General features: G+C 41.2%; 1 protein-coding gene across 2 annotated transcripts in view; it reads left to right on the plus strand.

Moving 5' to 3' along the window:
- The first annotated feature begins 5,618 nt into the window (after positions 1 to 5,618).
- SLC2A9 (solute carrier family 2 member 9) overlaps positions 5,619 to 19,098 on the plus strand; it is a 229,315-nt gene continuing 215,835 nt past the window's right edge. The window contains exon 1 of one of the 2 annotated variants that reach the window (XM_075066595.1): positions 5,619 to 5,806. The gene's annotated coding sequence lies outside the window, so the exon portion shown is untranslated. The remainder of the gene's footprint in view (positions 5,807 to 19,098) is intronic. The other variant, XM_032775770.2, reaches the window with a different exon arrangement.

A 19,098-nucleotide genomic window follows, 5' to 3' on the forward strand; every position in this document is an offset into this window, starting at 1 on the left:
CAAAGGTAGAAAGCTAAAATATAACTTTATTCCTTGCTGTATCTTTGCTGTTCATGTTTTTTTGGAGGAACATGAAAAAAAAATCATTGGAATTTCCCAGTGCTGCTTTACTGAATAAATAGCAAATTAATGCACACTTAAATCAATAACTTTAGATGCTGCAGTTTTTTTCCCCTGGCCAACAAATAATGCCACCTACACATACAAGTCTAAGATTTTTCAAAATGTAGCTATGACTGGATTTCTCCCCTCTTGCCAAACCCCCACAGAAATAACCCAAAACACTGGTGTCACTTTGTTCCTATATCCTATATACAATTCCAGCATGCGTGGACAACTCAGACCCCAGTTGTGATGACCATGAAAGGAACACCACTGAACTCAGTAATAAGCAGCTGTACATAAACTTCACAGAAAGTAATTGGGGCTGAAACTGCTGCCCTTGATTAATAACTTCCTTCTTCTTTGGCCTCCTTTTCTCTGCCAGTCTGTACAACATGCTGTTGCTAAGGGAGTCCTCCCCTCTACTTCTCTGACCCTACTAGCCCCACTTATCTACTCTCATTGTTTTCTTCCAGTTTTTACCACATCAAACTCAAGCACCTCAAAAGACAGAAGAGCAGAAATACCTTTGCTAAATTAAGCTTGTATTGTGAAATCTTAAACGTGACTCACCGGTTCATTAAGACACATCCTCATAATCTTCAGTCTCAGTCCCAGTTCACACTAAAAAAAAAATTTAATGATCATGAGAAACCAGAACTTGGCATGTTTAGACTCAAAGGTGTAGTACTATATTGAATAACACATATCTAATGCTTATCAAGTCCAACCATGACTGTTGGGGGATCTGGTGGTAGTTTTTGTTTTTGTTTTTTTGCCTCAGTGGGAAAGCTAAAGTGGATTTTTATATATAATCTTGATTTTCAAATTTCTATAATGTCTGTCTATAACGTTAACTCTCCTGAAGCTTGGATTGGCAGTCAGATTTCCATTAAGTATTAGTGCCTATAACACATGTGCTCTTACCCACTTTGTCTATTATCTGTCACAATATTTGTATCTAAGTAAAAAGCAACGAAGAGTCCTGTGGCACCTTATGCTCCAATACGTCTGATAGTCTATAAGGGAAGTGGGTATTCACCCATGAAAGCTTATGCTCCAATACGTCTGTTAATCTATAAGGTGCCACAGGATTCTTTGCTGCTTTTACAGATCCAGACTAACACAGCTACCCCTCTGATACTTTATATCTAAGTATACACTGTAGGCTCTTTGGAAGAGGGACCAAGCTTTTTTTTTTTTTTTGTTCTCAGGTACCAGGCACACTAATGGTGTTGTATAAATAACCTATATAATTCTAAATAATTTAATATTTAAGTTTCTAGATTAAGCAAGGCCCTTTTGGGTTCAGTGACATATTCCTTTTCAATCATTTTCAAGATCATTTGAAAAAGGACTTCTTTCCTAAGACCACAACCAGGGCCACGTTCAAGATCTAAGTGCTTTCAGTGTAGACATAGGAACCCAACACTTCAAAAGCAAGATCAGTCTTTTTTCAGCCTGCACATATTAATATACAGGAATAACCTGCATGAGCTGTGGGATGACTGAGTTAGCAGACATGAGCCTTATCAATGCTCACTGCAGTCAAAGGAAAGATTCCTTTTGAAAACAGTGGGTTTTAGACTGGGCTTCCTATGTGCCAAAGGCCTGATCTTGCACCACTGAAGTCAATAAGACTTCTTCCATTGACTTCAACAAAAACAGAATCAACGCTTTAGTGTATGGATCAGATCTTCTTCGGAACCACCACTTCATGATTCTGGCCAGGGAGGTACAATAAAGTATGAATGCTGCAGCCAGCTTTCCTGTTTCCACCTATGGCTTTTCAGACCTGTACCTAGACCCAGCCCAAGACTTGTATTTCACTCTTAGGGTTCTTTCTGATTATTGTTATCTTTGGTATGTTGCCAAGTAACTGAATGAAACAAGGTAAAAATCTCTTGTGAGATTTATTGTGTAGCAGCCTGTGCTTAGCATATCTGGCTGGTTTTTGTTTCACCTCTTCTTCTCTTTGAGAGAATCTTCTGGTGCCACATTTGGTCTTCATGGATCTGTTTGCCACGTAGGATAGAATGAATGTGAAACTGTGATGGGAGATGAACTGAATGAAATGGATTTACTTTGCATAATGGGCCTTTTCACTTAGAGGAGTCATTTAAAATGCTCTTGTGCATTTAGGAACTTCATTTACCTCCAATAAGAAGAATTAAAATGAATATTTAAAAAGGAAAGTCAGTAAAACATGTTGGCTGTTTCTAAATTAGTTATTCTGAGGAACAAGGTGGAATCTCATTCAGGTGCTAAGTGCTCATTTTCCTTATGAGGTGAGAGAAAGCACAAGGGTGGCAGGTGGGGCACATGAACTGGAACACACAAGGATCCCAGTGACAGAATGTTGGGGTAAAGTGGAGAAACTTTCACTCCTGGAGCACATAAAGGTGCATCTTAACAAAACACCATCATGACAATGTGCAAGATTACAGCAGTGTTTGTGCACTTCAGGGCATCAGGAAGTGCAATGCTCAAACAGTGGATTTGTTTTTTGTTTTTTTTTTTGTTATTTTTCTTCCCTCTCCTATATTTGGAGACAGTTTGGAGGAAGGATTAAGAAATTGTCACATTTGTAATGTCCCTTTCGCATTACAGATTGGCAGGCTCCTGAGCACCATCACCTCTTCCAAATGTACTTTGGTATGAGTGTGAAAAGACCCATCTTGTGATGCTGTGGTGTGATCAGCAGAGAGCAGGTAGTGGCCACTGTTTATTTGTGAGCTGTGAACTGGTGTGTTGATTCAACAGCACATCCTTTGGTCAGATAGAGTATTGCTCAGAATCCACTAGATCTAGCCAGCTCCTCTTGCCTGAGTCTCCCTGGGCTATGAAGGGTGTTAGTTTCAGTCCTGCTCGGATGTACGGGTTTGACCGTTACATTTGGCAGGGTCAGCTAGTCTTGGTACTCATGAGGTCTGGAAACCTGTTTGCTGCTTAAGTCTCTGAGAGTTCAGTAGGTGGAACCTAGGCCCACCCATTCTACTGGGTTCCAGCTCAGGACCCTAAAACCAGGTAGGTAGAATCAAGCATTAGCAACTCCTTCTGCTGTACCCTGAGGTCCTTCTTTCGTCCCTAGGTTCTGTAGGTTTCTCCAGCCTGTATATCCAGTCATCTCTTTTCTGGGTGCTGTCCCTGGGCATCTTCTCAACAAATTGTTGGCAGGACTTCCCTTCTCCAGTCTGCTTGCTCCTCTGACAGCTACCCTCTGCTTCTCAGTTCTTTTGTTCTCCCAGATACTGTGAGGCTGTCAGTGAGTGCTGGCTGGTGGTTGCTGCATTACCCCCTTGGTTGCCAGGCCACTATTGGGGGTATACACCCCATGACCATCAGCCCATTTGGCTCTGGCTCTATTTTTTACAGAGCCGAATATAGAATCACTAATAAGTTCAGGGCCATATCTTGCTTGCCTAACTCATGCTAGTAGTCCCACTAATATCAATGGAACTCTTATTCTCTTGTGCATAAAGCAACCGAAATGTAGGCCTCTGTATGGTTACCAAACCAGGATAATCATATCTCTCACTCCCTCATCCTCACAAAAACATGTGAGCTATGGAAGGGACTTGCACAGCCTTCCACGGCTTCAAAGACAGATTTCTGAAAAAGCAGAACAAATTTTCAAATGGTTTTGGAAGCCTAGTTAATGTGCACAATCCTTTCCCTCCCTCTCATATATTCCCAGGATGGGCTTGCACATTCACATACTATGTATTAACCTAGCTTGCATACATCTGCGAGTGGGATCTATGCACCTAACTTCTGGGTGTGCACCACTGCTGTGTTGAGAACACTAGTTAAGAGTACGGAGGCAATGAAGCAAGGACTGAATTACTCATAAAGAAACTAATTCAATAGCGCAACCAGGCTGGAGTATTCTATGCAGCACCAGTTTTCCTCAAAAGCTTCAGCAGGATACTAAATGATAGGCATTACATCATCCCCACAAACTCTCATTGGCTGATCAATGATCTTGAAGACCAACATAGTTGCATAGCACTTTCTGAAAGATGAATTTTCTACATTAAACCCTCTTTCTAAGTATCTGAGACACATTTGGGAGTAAGCAGAAAAAACCTCCACTGTGGCAAATTAGGAACTATCATGTTGTTGCATAGGTGCACCACATGAGCTGGCTTTCATTAACATTGTCCTCTTTTCCTGCTTTTGTTTATCACACTCATTGCTGTATCTTGTTCTCAAAAGGGAATATGAACTCCTCTGGGCGAGGACAGTGTCTGTTCATCTGTGTCTAGACAGCACATAGCACAATTGGATTCAGTCCTGACTGGGGCCTCTATGCACTAGTGCAATGCAATAATAAATACTAACAATAATAATGAGGAACAGGAAAATTAGGTGTGTCACCTATATTAGTGTTACTGGCATTGCTATTAAAGTCTCTGGGATCTAAGCCAGCAGAGCTGGTGGATATTGGAGGCAATTTACTCAGGCTATTGAGAAAGGCATTTGTGGATCTACTATAGTGTGTTTTATATCCCAGAACCTACTTCAAAAAGTGTAGACAGTCCTTCTGGCTGGATAGTGCTGCTTCAGTGGGAGGTGGCAGGGAACTTGGAAGTCTAGGATTGAGTTCTAATAAAGCTCCTACACAGGAGAAAAAAATATTCAAAAAAAGTCAGACAGCAAACCTATTGGGATATATCCACCCCTGGCCTCATATTTTATTAGTAACACCCACGTGATTGGAATTATAAAAGGCAGGGTTTCTCAGATGCTATTTACTCTTGAAGTCTTATTCAGCTCATGTTTCAGCTCTTGCCCTTATAAGGTAGGAACAATCAGAGAAATTTTAAAAAATCTTGAAATATGAAAATTACATGAGACTTTTTCTAATACAAGATTACTGAGAGTTTAAAATCTTGTTCATTTAAATATGAATTGGAGTTGGTATCATCTACTACATCTCCCCTGAGTGCTTCAGCCAATTTTTTGTGGTTGTATAGTTCAATTTCTTTCTTGCTGTGAGGCAGACCCACAAACAGGGAAATCTGACCAGGCCAGTAATGTCAATGTAATAAAATAGATAAACACTTTTTTCCCCTCTAATCCTCTTCAGTTACAGTAATTGTTCTGCCCCTCCACTTTCACATGTGGTAATTGTAGCAGTGGTTTGTAACACCATTTATTTTTACTTATAAGGGGAGTAGTTAGAGACTATTGCTTATGTAGTTTTTGAGTTCTTTTCAACCTCTTTCCTGCCAAATGATTTTATTTTCAGCTTCCAAATATTTAATGAAGTATCTCTGGGAAATGACAAGTGGCTCTGTTCATTCACACTCTATTTCTGCTTGTGTTCTACATCCTGCTCTGCCCCGTGAAGGCAGTAGCCAGGGCAAGACTCCTCTTGGTGGGCTGAGGTACGGTATGTGCTGTGCTGCACATTTAGCCTGTACGCAGGAGCAGAGGGATGCTTATGATTATAATGATTATAGTTAATGAGTATAGTTAGCTGGCTCACTGGACACACCTCCTTGTCCATAGGTAATATACTGATTGGAATTTAGTCTGCAGTTTGAGTCTTTCCTAATGCTGTCGTGAATGTTCGCAGCGCTGCTTGGTTGGGAGTGAGGAAAGGAAGAGGCTCCCCACTTTCTCATTTCTCCCCTTATGCGCCAGAGGATTCAACCCTTACCCTGCAGCTGCCTCTCTACTCATTGATCTACAAAAGGTTTGGTTTTTGTTTAAAGCAATACTATGATTCAGAGAGTTGTCTGTTTATGTAGATATTTACCCCCTAAAGTAAATGTTCTGTTATCAGTGTGTTCTGTGAAGAGTTAACAAATTCTTTCCTCCATGGACATAGGGACAGATTAATGACATCACACAAAGAGAAATCACATGCTTAGAGAATAGCTTCTTTCTAAATTGTGTCCAAAAATAGAATATTTTTATATAATAGCCATGTGCTCCTTGTTTATAAGGAGGGGGGAAAAAACATCCAGGGTGGAAAATGAGCTGAAGCTTCCTTCCAAACCCAAGTTTCTGTGTGTCTTTATAGTGTATTGACTAATAAATGAAGTTAAGCTGTAAAGGAAGGGTGGGACGTATAAGTTGATTTCTATGTGCATTCAAGGGTAGCGCTGAGCCCTTCATATGTGTGCTACCAGGTGGGCAAAAATTGATGGTGCCTGGATGTCTCTTCACCTGCTGTAGACAGACTCAGCTCCAGTGCTTTAACGGGCACTATATCTGACCCTAAATCCATGTCAGGCTTCTGAAGGTTGATTCTGTGGTACAGGCTGAGTAGTTGCTTGCTGCATTAATTTCTTCCCTCCAAGCTGGAAGACGAGCAAGTAAAATAGAAATCATCTGGAGGGCTACATAGCATGCAATGATAGGAGATCCCTGAACTGATCCCTGTAAGCTCTGATTCTCTGCTGACATGGGTGCTACTGATGGTTCAGCCAACTATGGATTAAAATATTTTGGGGAGAGAAAAATCAGTAGAAGTATCAATGTAAACTTCAGCTGGTTTTAAAGGAAATGCATCAAATAGTTTAGGCCCTAAATTAAGATTTCCTGTAAAAATTAGTCACTTTTTTTTACAAACATATCAAGGATTCTTTTGAATCTTTAAATAAAAAGGAAGACAAACTGTAACCACAACAGCATCTCTATAGTGCATAAAAACAAACAGCTTAAATGGTGCAAAGTAAGCTAGACTTCCATAAGTCATTTCTTTTTAATAATCTATGGTATTTATCTGTCTAGTACAAGTTTCTTCTAGAGATACAACTTCTTTTTCAAAGTGTGGACTTCCTTGGGTTTAGCAAGCCTTCTTTCTAGAAGTGGTATCTTAGGGTTTTACTATTTGCCTATGATAATGCTAACTGCCACAATTAGATGTGGAAACATGTAAGTTTGATTTCTAGTTTAATTTTCATTGGATTCCCAAGGAGGGTACTTGGAGACAGTTTGACTTGTTGCCCTTTTATTTCAGAACATTACATAGCAGTTAAATTCCAAAGTTACCTCAGGGGCATTTCCACCTAATATATAAAACACAAAATCACTAAGTTAAAAGAACATTAAGGTTGCACAGTAGAGCACTCAAAAGTTAGGGAACCTTATTTCTGCCATTTCCTGTGAAACATTAATTCAGTCCCTTTGTGCATCTGTATTATGATGCAGCCTTTAAATACATGATCACATACTATTTTCTCCCACAGAACCCCCATCGCATTCAAGGCACTGGATGGATGGTGCTAATTTAACAAGTAGTTATTCAATATTTTGGGTTATGTACTCACAGTAAGTATGTGCCCCACACTACTCAAACTCTGCCCTGGAGACAAAATTATTAATTACCCCATGGGCTTTTCTATGCTGTTCATCACTATAGTATCTAGTGTTTGTGAAACAATATATTTATTTTCACCCACTCATTTCAGAGGGATGTTATATAAGCTCCATTTTACAGCTGGGGAATGGAGGCAGAGACAAAAGTCAAAAGTAGCCCTAATGTTGGGATCCCAATTTGTGACACCTAGAACCTAACTTTTCAGAGCATGTAGCACTTTATATATCCAAAGCACAGCTCCCATTGACTTCATTTGCAGCTACTGAGTGCTCAGCATCTCTTTTAATCAAGCTCCTTCTCAAGTTGGACACCTAGAAAACAAAGCACACAGAATCAGTGACCACCTGTGAAAAGTTTGGTTTCAGTGACTTGCCCAGCATTACGTAGGAACTTTGTGGCAGAAGCAGGTATAGAATTCAGTTCTCTAGGGCAGCATTCAACTATCTTAGCCATGAAACCATCCTCTCTTCCTTCAACCCCCTGCATTCATGACACTTGCAGCTTCTACAACAAATGAAGCAAAGGTCCTACAACCTCTTTCAGTATACAACCCTGATTCATCCCCAGAGCTGATCCGTTTTGTGCACTGAATGAAGCAGTCTCTATTTCCATCATCACATGCTATCATAATGTGCATGCCCAATGGGCTGAATTAAGGTTGCACAGGAAATACAAGAATTAAGGTTACCTAACTTAAGGTTGCAAAGTCAAGCGCACTTAATGCTATTTTAAGCTTGTGTGTGTAACTTCCTAGGTGTTCTTATATAGATAAGAAAATTGAAAAACAAATTTTATCCTGTGACATCATGTTGACATCCAAGGGGTTGGAACCTGTGGATTCACTGCACAGACCTCTGCCACTTGAGTTAATAGAATAAATAGCAGTAGTAGGCTGTCATCTTCACTGTGGATCAGCATTAGAAGTGAATGAGACACTTTGCCAGTGGGGTCCACAGATATTTGCTGACAGCAGAGGAATGGCAAGACTCAAGAATCTTTGGTTCCATTGCAGGCTCTGGAGGGGAGTGTGTTTTAGTAAACAGACATTCCAACTCTCTGTCCAATTTCAGTGTACTCCTCTCCTCTCCCCAGAAAACTGGCTCCCACCCCCGGGAACTGGCTCCCAATCTTCCACACCCATTCACAGCTGTGTGTCCCAGTCCTCTTGCCCAAATAGTCCTATTTTCCCCTGACTGTCAATTCTAGTATTCTTGCCCAGCCAGTCTCATTCAGTTTCTCTCCACTCCACCCTCCAGTCCCAGTCTCAGCAGACTGTTTGTCCCAGTATACTCCTTTTCTCCCCTCCTGGGTTCAGGTTTTGTCATCCTTGCATTTGAATCAGACAGCTTCCCACTCAATGCTGTCTGGGTGCCATGGTGGGGTGGGGAAGATGGTGGGAGAGGGCCAGTGAGAGACAGGAAAGAAAGATACCATGCTCTCAGTTCCAGTGTCCAGTCCCAACCTGGCCCAGCAACTATTTCAGGTGAAGTTCAGCTATGCCCCCTTTAGTCCTGGGCTGGAGCACATTCAGTTGCTTTGCTGGAATAGCATATATGCAATCTGGTCAACACTAGTAATTCTCTAGCTTCATTCTCAGAAACGGCCGAGCTGTTTAGGGTGAAATTCAAGTCTAAGGCAGACACCACCAAAAATATCAGACCCAGTGAACAGAGTTTGACAGGCCCTTATAACAGTAACTTTTTATAGCACTACCAGCCTCACCTATAATCAGCTACCAGAAGTCCTCCAAGATAGACCCAATGTGGAATTGTCTATTGTATTTAGTTGTTGTGGTTAACATTTCACTGTTTCACTATGCAAAAGTGTATTAAATAATACCTTAGAATTTTAAAAGCTGCTTTTATTATAGTAACACCAGTAGAAAAAGAGTACACACTATTTTTTTAAAAAACAATTATGCTAGAACTGACCACAGGATGAGAATTCCATTTCATGGCAACTTCTGCGGTTTGAGAAGTTGCATTGGAACAAAAGCAAAACTCTTAACACTTTAAAAAAATTGAATTGTGTCAGGGAGGAGGAAGAGGGTTGTGTGTGTGTCACTCCATAGTCTGAAGGTTACAGTACTGAGATGAGACCCACATCTCAGGCCAATATCCTAATCACCTAGCCAGAGGTGGCTCCAGGCACCAGTCCAGGAAGCGCATGCCTGGGGCGGCAAGCCATGGGGGTGGCCTGACAGTCGCTTTGAGGGGGACAGTCAGGCTGACTTCTATGGTGTTTCTGCGGGAGGTTCACTGGTCCCACGGTTTTGGCAGCGGGTACACTGAAGGTGCAGGGCAGACAAACCTCCCATAGAAACGCCGCCGAAGGCTGCCTGACTGTTTTTGCCGTCCCAAGCACAGCAGAGCCGGCCCTGCACCTAACTATTGTGTTTTCCTCTATGCCCCGACCCCAAAACTTTCCTAACAAAATTTAGTAAGAAATTTTTTGGCTTTGATAAAACAGCATATTTTGGCAAAAATATTCTAACCAGTTCTACATTAAATCATTGAAGATTAGTAGTATTAGCATTGTTCTTCCCATCTTCAGATTCTCTTCCTTCCTGTTATTCTGAAAACAATTGTACACATGAGATGGGAGGTGTATGTCATCTTCCCCAACCTTAACTGATTTCCAGCATCTGGTACATACTGCTTACTTCTGCTACCAGACTTACATCCCTACTAATCATCTGATGTAACTCACCTCTCCACTGCTGAGTCCCACCTCAGACTAGTTGGGAACTATCATATGGGTTAGGAAAATCATGTTGGGAGAGCAACTCAAGGAAAAAGGGCCTTTGTCCATAGGGTGAAGTAGAATCATTCTACCAAAAGACCCTGGGTGATCTGCCCTACTTTAATGGCAAAAATTCTTACTTTTTCTCCGGCACAGCGCCCTTTCACTAATCCTGAAGTTACACTCGAGTGTGACTATGTGGTTTTTGGCTAGTCCCAAATTTAGACTGGGAAGAAGATGTTCTATTTGGTCATAATGACGATCAGTAGGGATCAAAAATACTGGAGATCTGTTTAACTAGGGAGTTTTCAAAACATCTTATACAATTGCAAGACTATATCCAACGGCACCATGCAGAGAGAGAGGAAGTTAACTGCCAGTCAGAAAAACAATGTCTATCGGTAAAATGACATTTTACCATTATTAGTTATTTTCTTTAATATCCAAGATGAGAGGTTCTCTTTGTGGTCTCTATAGTTAACAGTATAGTCAGCACAACTAGGCCTTATTAAATGCCCTAAGAGGAGTGGGGAAAATATTTTCAGGAACAAACTGAGAATGGTAAATTGAGAGAGGATACTGTTGCCTTTTCAGTGCTCTGATTTAAAAAAAAAATTAAAAAAAAATCAAGGATTCAATTTCTATCATTTGAAGTTATTCCAAGCTTTTACATCCAAGCTGTTTTTAAAAGGATTGTTATTGGTGACTCTCGCTGGTCCTCTTTTGCAAACGAAGAGGATATTATTACACGTGTTATGATCTAGCCAGAAGTTCAGAATGTTTGGCAGCATGTGGAAGAGGACTGCTATCAGTTCTGTATTCAGACATAAACCTTGCTGAAACAGATTTCACGCTGCAAATGGAAAAGCCTTGCATCAAATGCCTCATTAAGTGTTTAATTATCTGTATTTCAAAACTGTTTTCACAAATAAACCTTTTTATGAGATAATATGCACCAGATAGGGGAGAGAGGACAGATCTAAGACTAAGGAAATATGGTTGTGATCTTTCCTTAGTGTAGTCATGTAAGAAAGAAATCAGCTTGTGTGCTTATGGAGTGTTTTTTGAGTTCTGATACTCTGGTCCCTGATCTGGGCTGTGTGCAGTCTTATGAAGCTGTAATTTTCTTCCTTATATATTGTGTTCACCACTTTATTTTATATCTCACACACAAACAACAGAGAGCTAGGAAATATTTGACCATATATCCCTGCTCCAATAAATACTTAATCCTTTATACAAAGAGAAACAGCTCCAGCTAAGGTGTGAGGCTCACCTCAACAGCCAGTAGCCTCTGATGTGGGAGACTTAGGTTTGACACCCTATTCTGAATTGAAGAGCTCTGACACAGAATGGGGGATGGGGACTTAAAAATTGAGACACCTTTCATGGGACAAGGAAAACCATTTGCTGATTAGTTCTACTGCAACCTCAACACCTTGCACTCTATGTGCAAGACATAATTCTTTGACCTTGCCTTTGCTAAGAAAGAAAAGAGCACAGTAATCAGACAACCAAAAAACTAAAACGCTACTGTGCGCACACTATTTTTAACTGGGGAGAGGCTGAGGGAAAATGCACCACATGTCATATATTAGTCACATCCCTATGTGCTCTACTGGAAGGTGCTTGGATATTCTCTTGATGGGACAGATATAAAAACCTGTACAGGTCAGCACATAGTATTTATATTTGTTTTGTAGGCTTAATATCAATTTATCCCTAGCTGGGATATGCCAAATCTTATGGCTTCAACTGCCATCCATCAGCAGCAGAGATATGTTCTGTGTTTTCATTATTATATTTTGAAATAGAAATTATGTTATATGTTCCTATGCATACCGGGATAACACTGCATAGTAGAACCTCAGAATTACAAACACCAGTTATGTGTTCTACCACACACCTCATTTGAAACTGGGAGTAGGCAACCAGACAGCAGCAGACAAAAAAACCCAAAACAAAAAAAGCAAACAGTACTGTGTTAAATGTAAACTACTAAGAAAAATAAAGGGAAAGTTTAAAAAATTGAAAAGGTAAGGTTTTTCGCCTTCCTCTGCAGCGTGGGGCATGGGTCACTTGCTGGTGGATTCTCTGCAGCTTGAGGTCTTCAAACCACAATTTTTAGGACTTCAATAACTCAGTCATGGGTTAGGGGTTCTGTGGCCTGCTTTGTGCAGGAGGTCAGACTAGATGATCATATTGGTCCCTTCTGACCTACGAGTCTATGAAACTGTTTCTGCACTTGTTTCATTTAAATTAAGATGGTTAAAAGCAGCATTTTTCTTCTGCACAGTGAAGTTACAGAACTGTATTAAGTCAGTGTTCAGCTGTAAACTTTTGAAAGAACCATAATGTTCTGTTCAGAGATACGAACATTTCAGTTATGAACAACCTCCCTCCCTGAGATGGTCATAACTCTGAGGTTCCACTGTAGAATCTAAATTTCCCAGTAACCCCTGGAATTTACCCATGTTACTGCAATTGACCTTCAGTGTATAGTTGTATGATACTTTCACCAGCTTTATGATGTAATCTTCTGGGGGGGGGTTAAACTAAGTATTTCTGTGCACATTTTTTTTCGTAAGACTAAGGCTCTGAATTAGTCAAGCATTCAAACACATGCTTAACATTTGCTTAAGCATATGCTCAACATTTGCACATGCTTAAGTTCTTTATTGAATCAGAGCCTTATAGCTGACTCCTGCATGTCATTGAGGATCTCCTGATACGCTTAGCATCCTCAACTTTCACTGAAGCCAGTGGAAGATGAGGGTACTTTCTTAGACCAATGCAAGTTGAGGCTCTATTAGCATTGCCTTCAATCAGAGAGTGGCCAATGTGCCTCAGTCATTATCATTCATGAGCCTGAGGTCTATCTCTAGCCAATTACTTGCTGTTTCAAAGTGTGCAATACTTTTATGATATGGAAAATCAGGACTGATTAACCTACGAGACTTTGAGCCCATTCTCTCTCCAGATTAGAGGCTACTCAATTAATCCGTTCCCCAAGCAAACTCTAGAGGTTGTTTCTTAGAGCTCTGGGGTACAGCTAGTTCTCTGCCTCTTCCCTTGAACTAAGTGAAAAATTAATTAAAGTTGCATTCTATATAATGACATGAGATTTACAGTTAGATAGCATCAAGTTATGGTCATGTGCCATGGGTGAAGTCTGCAATAAAGCTTGTACCAAGATAAAGAGACTGGTACAGTTCATCATATATCTAGAGCAGAGATGCCTTTTAACATAGAAATCCTGCCATAATGGCTGCATTGTGTCAGTTACATGTTTAAGAACGTCAAAATTTTGCTGATTTTAATGCCTTACTTCCATTATGGTATATCTGTGGTTTCATTGTTTTGGCATATTGGCTTATACTAGCAAATCACTGCAGATTTTCAGGCTTTAAACAAATCGGATATTATGGTCAATTTCTCACGCGGGCACAGAATTAACTGCAGAAATTCTGGTTGTATTTTACACCTGTGCTGGGGATGCATTGAAACAGCAGCTGCCTCCAATGTGTCTATCAAGGAGAAGGCAATTTGGGGGTGTTATATTCTCTTCCCCCATCCTCCCACCAACAAAAAGTGACTGATAATTCTCCAACATCTTGTTAACTGAGACAATCCAGCCCCAAGCACCATCCCACCTTGGCAGCATATGGGGGATTGGGCATTCCAACTGTGTTTCCCAATTTCCTGGGTCTTGCCTTGAACACTTGCTAAATTGATTGATAGTTCAGGCAGAAGGGATGCCTGCCAGCTCTCCAATGGGCTAGGCAGGAGGAAGTTGCTAGTGTATGTTGCCTACACACATAACAAGTTTCCGGGGTTGGAAGCAGAGGCAAGGCGTGGGGTTGTCATATGCCCCCACAGAACCTTTCAATTGTGTCCCCTCACTATCCACTGTTCTGTGTTGCCTCCGCATGAAGAGAAGTATTAACTTTTTGTAGGGTGCATCAAAGAGTTTTATGGGACTATTTCAAAGGTGCCATACAACTCTTTAGAAAGCTTGTCATTTTGACTGTACACTCTACCATGGTGTAGATATTCTCAAAGGCCTTTAACATTGAGAGAAACAGATTTTTTTCCCCTTAAACAATTTGCTAGGTTTGTGTGAAATATGTGGTTTGTAAATGCCAGATAGAAAGAAAGTCAGTCTCTACAGTGGTCATTCTCCCCAGCAGAGTCAGCTTCCTCTCCTCTTCAACATTAGGGGTCAAGCAGTGCTCTCAATGCCCCTTCTGTCCTTGGCACCCTTGCTGAGACTAAATTCTTTCAAGCAGACAAATGTAAACATTGTTCACAAGTTTTCCTAGGCTGAAGTTTTGCTTTGAATGCCAAACAATTTTTCCCCGTCATATCAGTCAGATATATTGTTAGTCCTCATTCTCCTACCCCCATCTATGCTCAGCCAGAGGCTCCCATTAAAGCTAAGATGCAGCCAACACAGTAGGAAACTGGGAAATACTTGGTTATCTAGACAAAGAGGAGATAGGAGGCAGTTTATGTAGTGATAGGGAAGAAGAGAAAGTAAGATGTTCTTGCCCCTCTCAAACAGCCAGCCTCCAAAGGATGGTTTTTCAAATAAATGGGGATCAGGGGTTGTCAGAGGGTCTTATGTGGATCCAGAAGGTCTGCAAACATTTTCTTCTGCCTCTATCTTCTTAGATAAGAATGTGCACTTGAAACTACCTGACAGCTATGTGGGGAAGGGCAGGTGGCTTATTAGGAAAACTGTCTCCAGCAAAAATCTTCATGTTTTGGTGAGACCAAATGCACCCTTGCATTCACATTCAACACCATTGTAATTATCTTTGTACAAAATATTCCTTGTGAGATATCATTTGAAAACACAACTTGGTCAATATCAAGATGTATGTAGCAACTTTATGTGTAAAGTTATTAAATCCCCATGTATGATATTAGCACGTGTTAAAAATATCAAATAAAACAAAACACAACACAAGCCCTTTCTAGGGAAAAGTTGTTGAACAGGTCTATCCTAAACACAGGAGTGTGGCTGTACACTTCAATTTACATGTAAATTGTAAACAGAGTTCTCAGATAGCAAGAAGAGGAACACAGAGAAGGAAAATCTGTGTTTCAGCAAACAGACGTGTGAAGAAACAGCATGTAACCTCTTTCACCACCAGACACCATGTCACCGCCTTTACTATGTACTGCAGTAACCGTAAGGAAAATGCATTTCAAAGAGCAACTGAACTATAAAAGGGAAGGGCAAGAACACCCCAAGTTCTCTCCCCCCTCCATCTCTTTTGGTCAGCAATGTAGCTGAGAACCTGTGATAAGAATTTCACCTTGAACTAAATCTAGTTTACTCAGTTTATGAAGCGTTTTATCTTTTTCCTCTTGTAACCATTTAAAACTAATTAAAGAGATTAAGTGAGTACAAGGATAAGGCATTAAACAAAATTGTTTTATTCTTTAACTAAAACTAGTCCAGGCTTGTGAATTGTTTGGATAACTATTTAAAAGTAGAAGACTGTTGTATATTGATCCCCTTAAAGGGGTAACAGGTCTAACATATCTGGGCCATCCAGAAGAGGACTGGACAGGGCAGGACACATGTTTTAAGAGGAAATGTGGGACTGGAAGTGTGTTGGTCACCCTGCAAATGGTAACCAAGGTGGTGGAAGCCAGAGTGACTGATGTGTGGCTGGCAGGCTACAGCTAGACACGGACTCTCTTGGTGTTACCTGCATGCTAGAAGGCTGTTTGTGAATAGCCCAGGTGCGAGCTAGAGCATCCAAGCATTGTCAGGCACCAGAGTTCGCAGAGAGTCTCTCACTGGTCTGGACAGCACTCCAGATTGTCATAGCTGGTGACTGCAAAATAAGCACCAAACAGCTGTACAAGAAGCACTCTTATGTACTAGTGAGGTATCCTGCACTGCTGCTTGCACTGAACACACTCTTCAACATTCCTCTTATTGTTTAATATTTGTACTAGCAAAGTGCCTTGAAGCCCCAGTCATGGACCAGGCCCCCATTGCTCTTGGCACTGTACACAAACCGAACCTGGGACATCTTTGAATAGACTTTTTTTGTAAACATGCTGAGCCTCTTGCATCATCTAGGTGTATTTAGTTTTGATTACATTCACAAGAGACACTACAGTAGGGCCCTGATACCTGACTGAGGTCTCTAGGTGCCACTCTAATACAAAAAGTAACTAGCTTTATGGTGCCATTTCGTCTTGGTGGGTTGGCCTTGAACAGGTGCACATGATCCTTCTAGGTAATAATTATCTCCATCTCATGATCATGTCCTTTACAGCTTCAGGATGTGGTCCTGTCAGGGTGACACTGGCCTTTAAGAAGCAGTAGGACCAGTGCACTTGTGACTCAATTTGGCCAATGAATTGGTCTTAAAAGAGGGTACCTGGGCTCTAGAGGCAGGGGGATTCAGTGCAGGAGAGACCTTGCGATTAGAGAAGGGCATGAGGTGATAGCTGCCAGAGCCAAGAAATTGATAGTGGTTCCTGAGAGAAGACAATATCTGAGAGCAGCAAGAAGAGTTTGCTGGTTGCCATCCCCAAGTCAGAGGGCCTGGGCCAGAGAGCTGAAGGCCAGAGAACAGCAGAGGGAGGTGTGTGCTGGCTCTGAGCTGGTGCATAGGGTTGGAGAGGGCTGAAGGCAGAGAAGCAGTGGAGGGGAGAAGTTGATGTCTCCACACTGAAGAGCTGGATGTGATAGGACCTGGGGGCATGAAGGATTCTCTCCTGGTGAGATGGATCTCCCAGCACAGAGGCTGTGGGTGTTCCTGCTGGGAAAAGCAGTGTTCCACTCTAGCTGGAAGGGCTGCAGTGGCTGTCCTGGCACAGGGACAGAAGGGGACTGACAAGGAGCCCAGGTGTGGTGGAAGTCACTGGAGTATGATATGGAAGGACTCAACAATGAGGCTGGTGTTGGTGCCTGCTGGAAAAGTGGGGTTTTAAGAATTACATGTGGGAAATGGGCTATGTTTGGGACTCTTGCTGGGGACTCTTTGAATTGTGTTTTGGTAACAAACTCTGTTGATGGACTAGAAGATAAGCTTGCATGGAGTTACAGGGGACTTAAAGGGGAAACTGAGGCAGGTGTGCCTGTCCTACAACAGAAAGTGCTCATAATCTGCTGTTTCTCCAGTAATATGGTGAGTACACTCAGGTCCCACTGACTTTAATAAGACCTCAGGGTGCTCAGGCCCTTGCAGGAGAAGTACCAAGCTGCTTATAGAATTGGGCCCTGTATTTACTGATTTCTTCTAATATTTTGTTTTTTGTGGTGAGGAGCAGTAGTATAAATTGATTTTCCCAGAATTCATACTTTTTCCCATTCTTGTGGGCCAAATTCTGCCCTCAGTTACACTCAAGTGTTCCTCAGGAATTTCTGCCTCTTAGCATTGTTCAAAGATAAACTTTCTATTCATCACACCCATGTGTGAACATATTATGCCCTCATTCCTTGATTTCAAGGGAATTTCCTTCTCCTTTTTGACATTCCTCTTACATATTATTTTTGGCTATATATGGAGAAGTGTCCTGCTGCACAATCACAGCTGGGATTTACATAGACAGAAATTAAGTGTCTCTCAGCCTCTGCTCAGAAAGGTGAGAATCATGTAAAGCACCAGAGCTGTCAATAGATTTTCTTGCAGTAGTACCCCCCAGTAGAGCCAGTCTTGGAAAATTCAGTTCCCTTTGCTGTGGCTAATGTGGCAAAGCAGCTTTCTTGTTCTTTAAGCAGGCAGGTATTGTAGTTAGTAAATGGGAGTTAGGATGGCACCGTCAGATTTATTTAGGGCCTGAACCACCACTTGAACTTGGGTTTCCAGAGCAGAAAACTGGCATACATATTAATATAGTGAATTATTAGTCTTCCTTCTAAACTTGTTGTTTGGGAAGCATAGAGGGGGCACCAGACTGAGCTGGGAGATGTGGGCTCCGTTCTTGGTATTGCTTTGACTTACTGTATGGCCTTGGGCATGTCTCTGAATCTCAGTTTTCCCATCAGTAAAACAGGATATTATTGAGAACTCCCCTTTCGAAAGTGCTTTAAGACCTACAGATCAAAGGGCCTTATCTGACACTTCATTCTGCAGCTGGACCTTTGCAGGTGGTTCTCTGGGGAATCTCATTGAAATCAGCAGGAATCCACATGGAGCTGCTGCAAGATTGAGGCCTGAGTGTTTTTCATTGTCATTAACACTAACACTATATCGATACTACTCAAAAGACTTGAGCATTTTTTGTAAGACTAATTAGATTGAAAGATATTAAGTAAACTTTAGTTAACTGGCTAATTATAGATAGGAGGCTAATAACTAAAACTTTTTCAAGCAGTTGTTTCACTGAGTCACTCCTGAATGAGGCACAGGGTTCTCCATTCAAAAGATCAGCGTTTGCTAATAGAAACCACAGTTGTTTCCTGTTCTACATATAAGCTACCAGGTTAAATACTACTGTGCAGTAATTGTTGTTGAATGTGGACTTACAAAGGTAACCACCGACTCACCTATGTTTTGGAAATGGGTTGTGCTATAAAGTCATCAGGAAGTTAGAAGTTGCTGTACTTAAGGCACGATGCAATCTTACCGCCTGTTCCTTACTGAAAACTGGAATTAGACGGGTCCCAGAAGCAGTTGTGTGGCTAATTAGATGCTATAATGAAGGTAGTAAGTAGTTTGGCTAATATGAATTCTGGTAAACATAATTGGTTATGCTAAACCCAACCTCATTCCTCCATAAAAATGACAGTTGGTACCTCTAGTGGAAAGCATGGATGAATACATCCTAGCCTAGTTAAGGACCTGACTCAATCATTAGCAATTATCTTCAAAAACTCATGGAAGATGGAAGAGATTCCAGAGGACTAGAATATAAATATAGGACCAAGCTATAAAAAGGCCATG

This window comes from Chelonoidis abingdonii, chromosome 5 (assembly GCF_003597395.2).
Source record: "Chelonoidis abingdonii isolate Lonesome George chromosome 5, CheloAbing_2.0, whole genome shotgun sequence".
Taxonomy (NCBI): domain Eukaryota; kingdom Metazoa; phylum Chordata; order Testudines; family Testudinidae; genus Chelonoidis; species Chelonoidis abingdonii.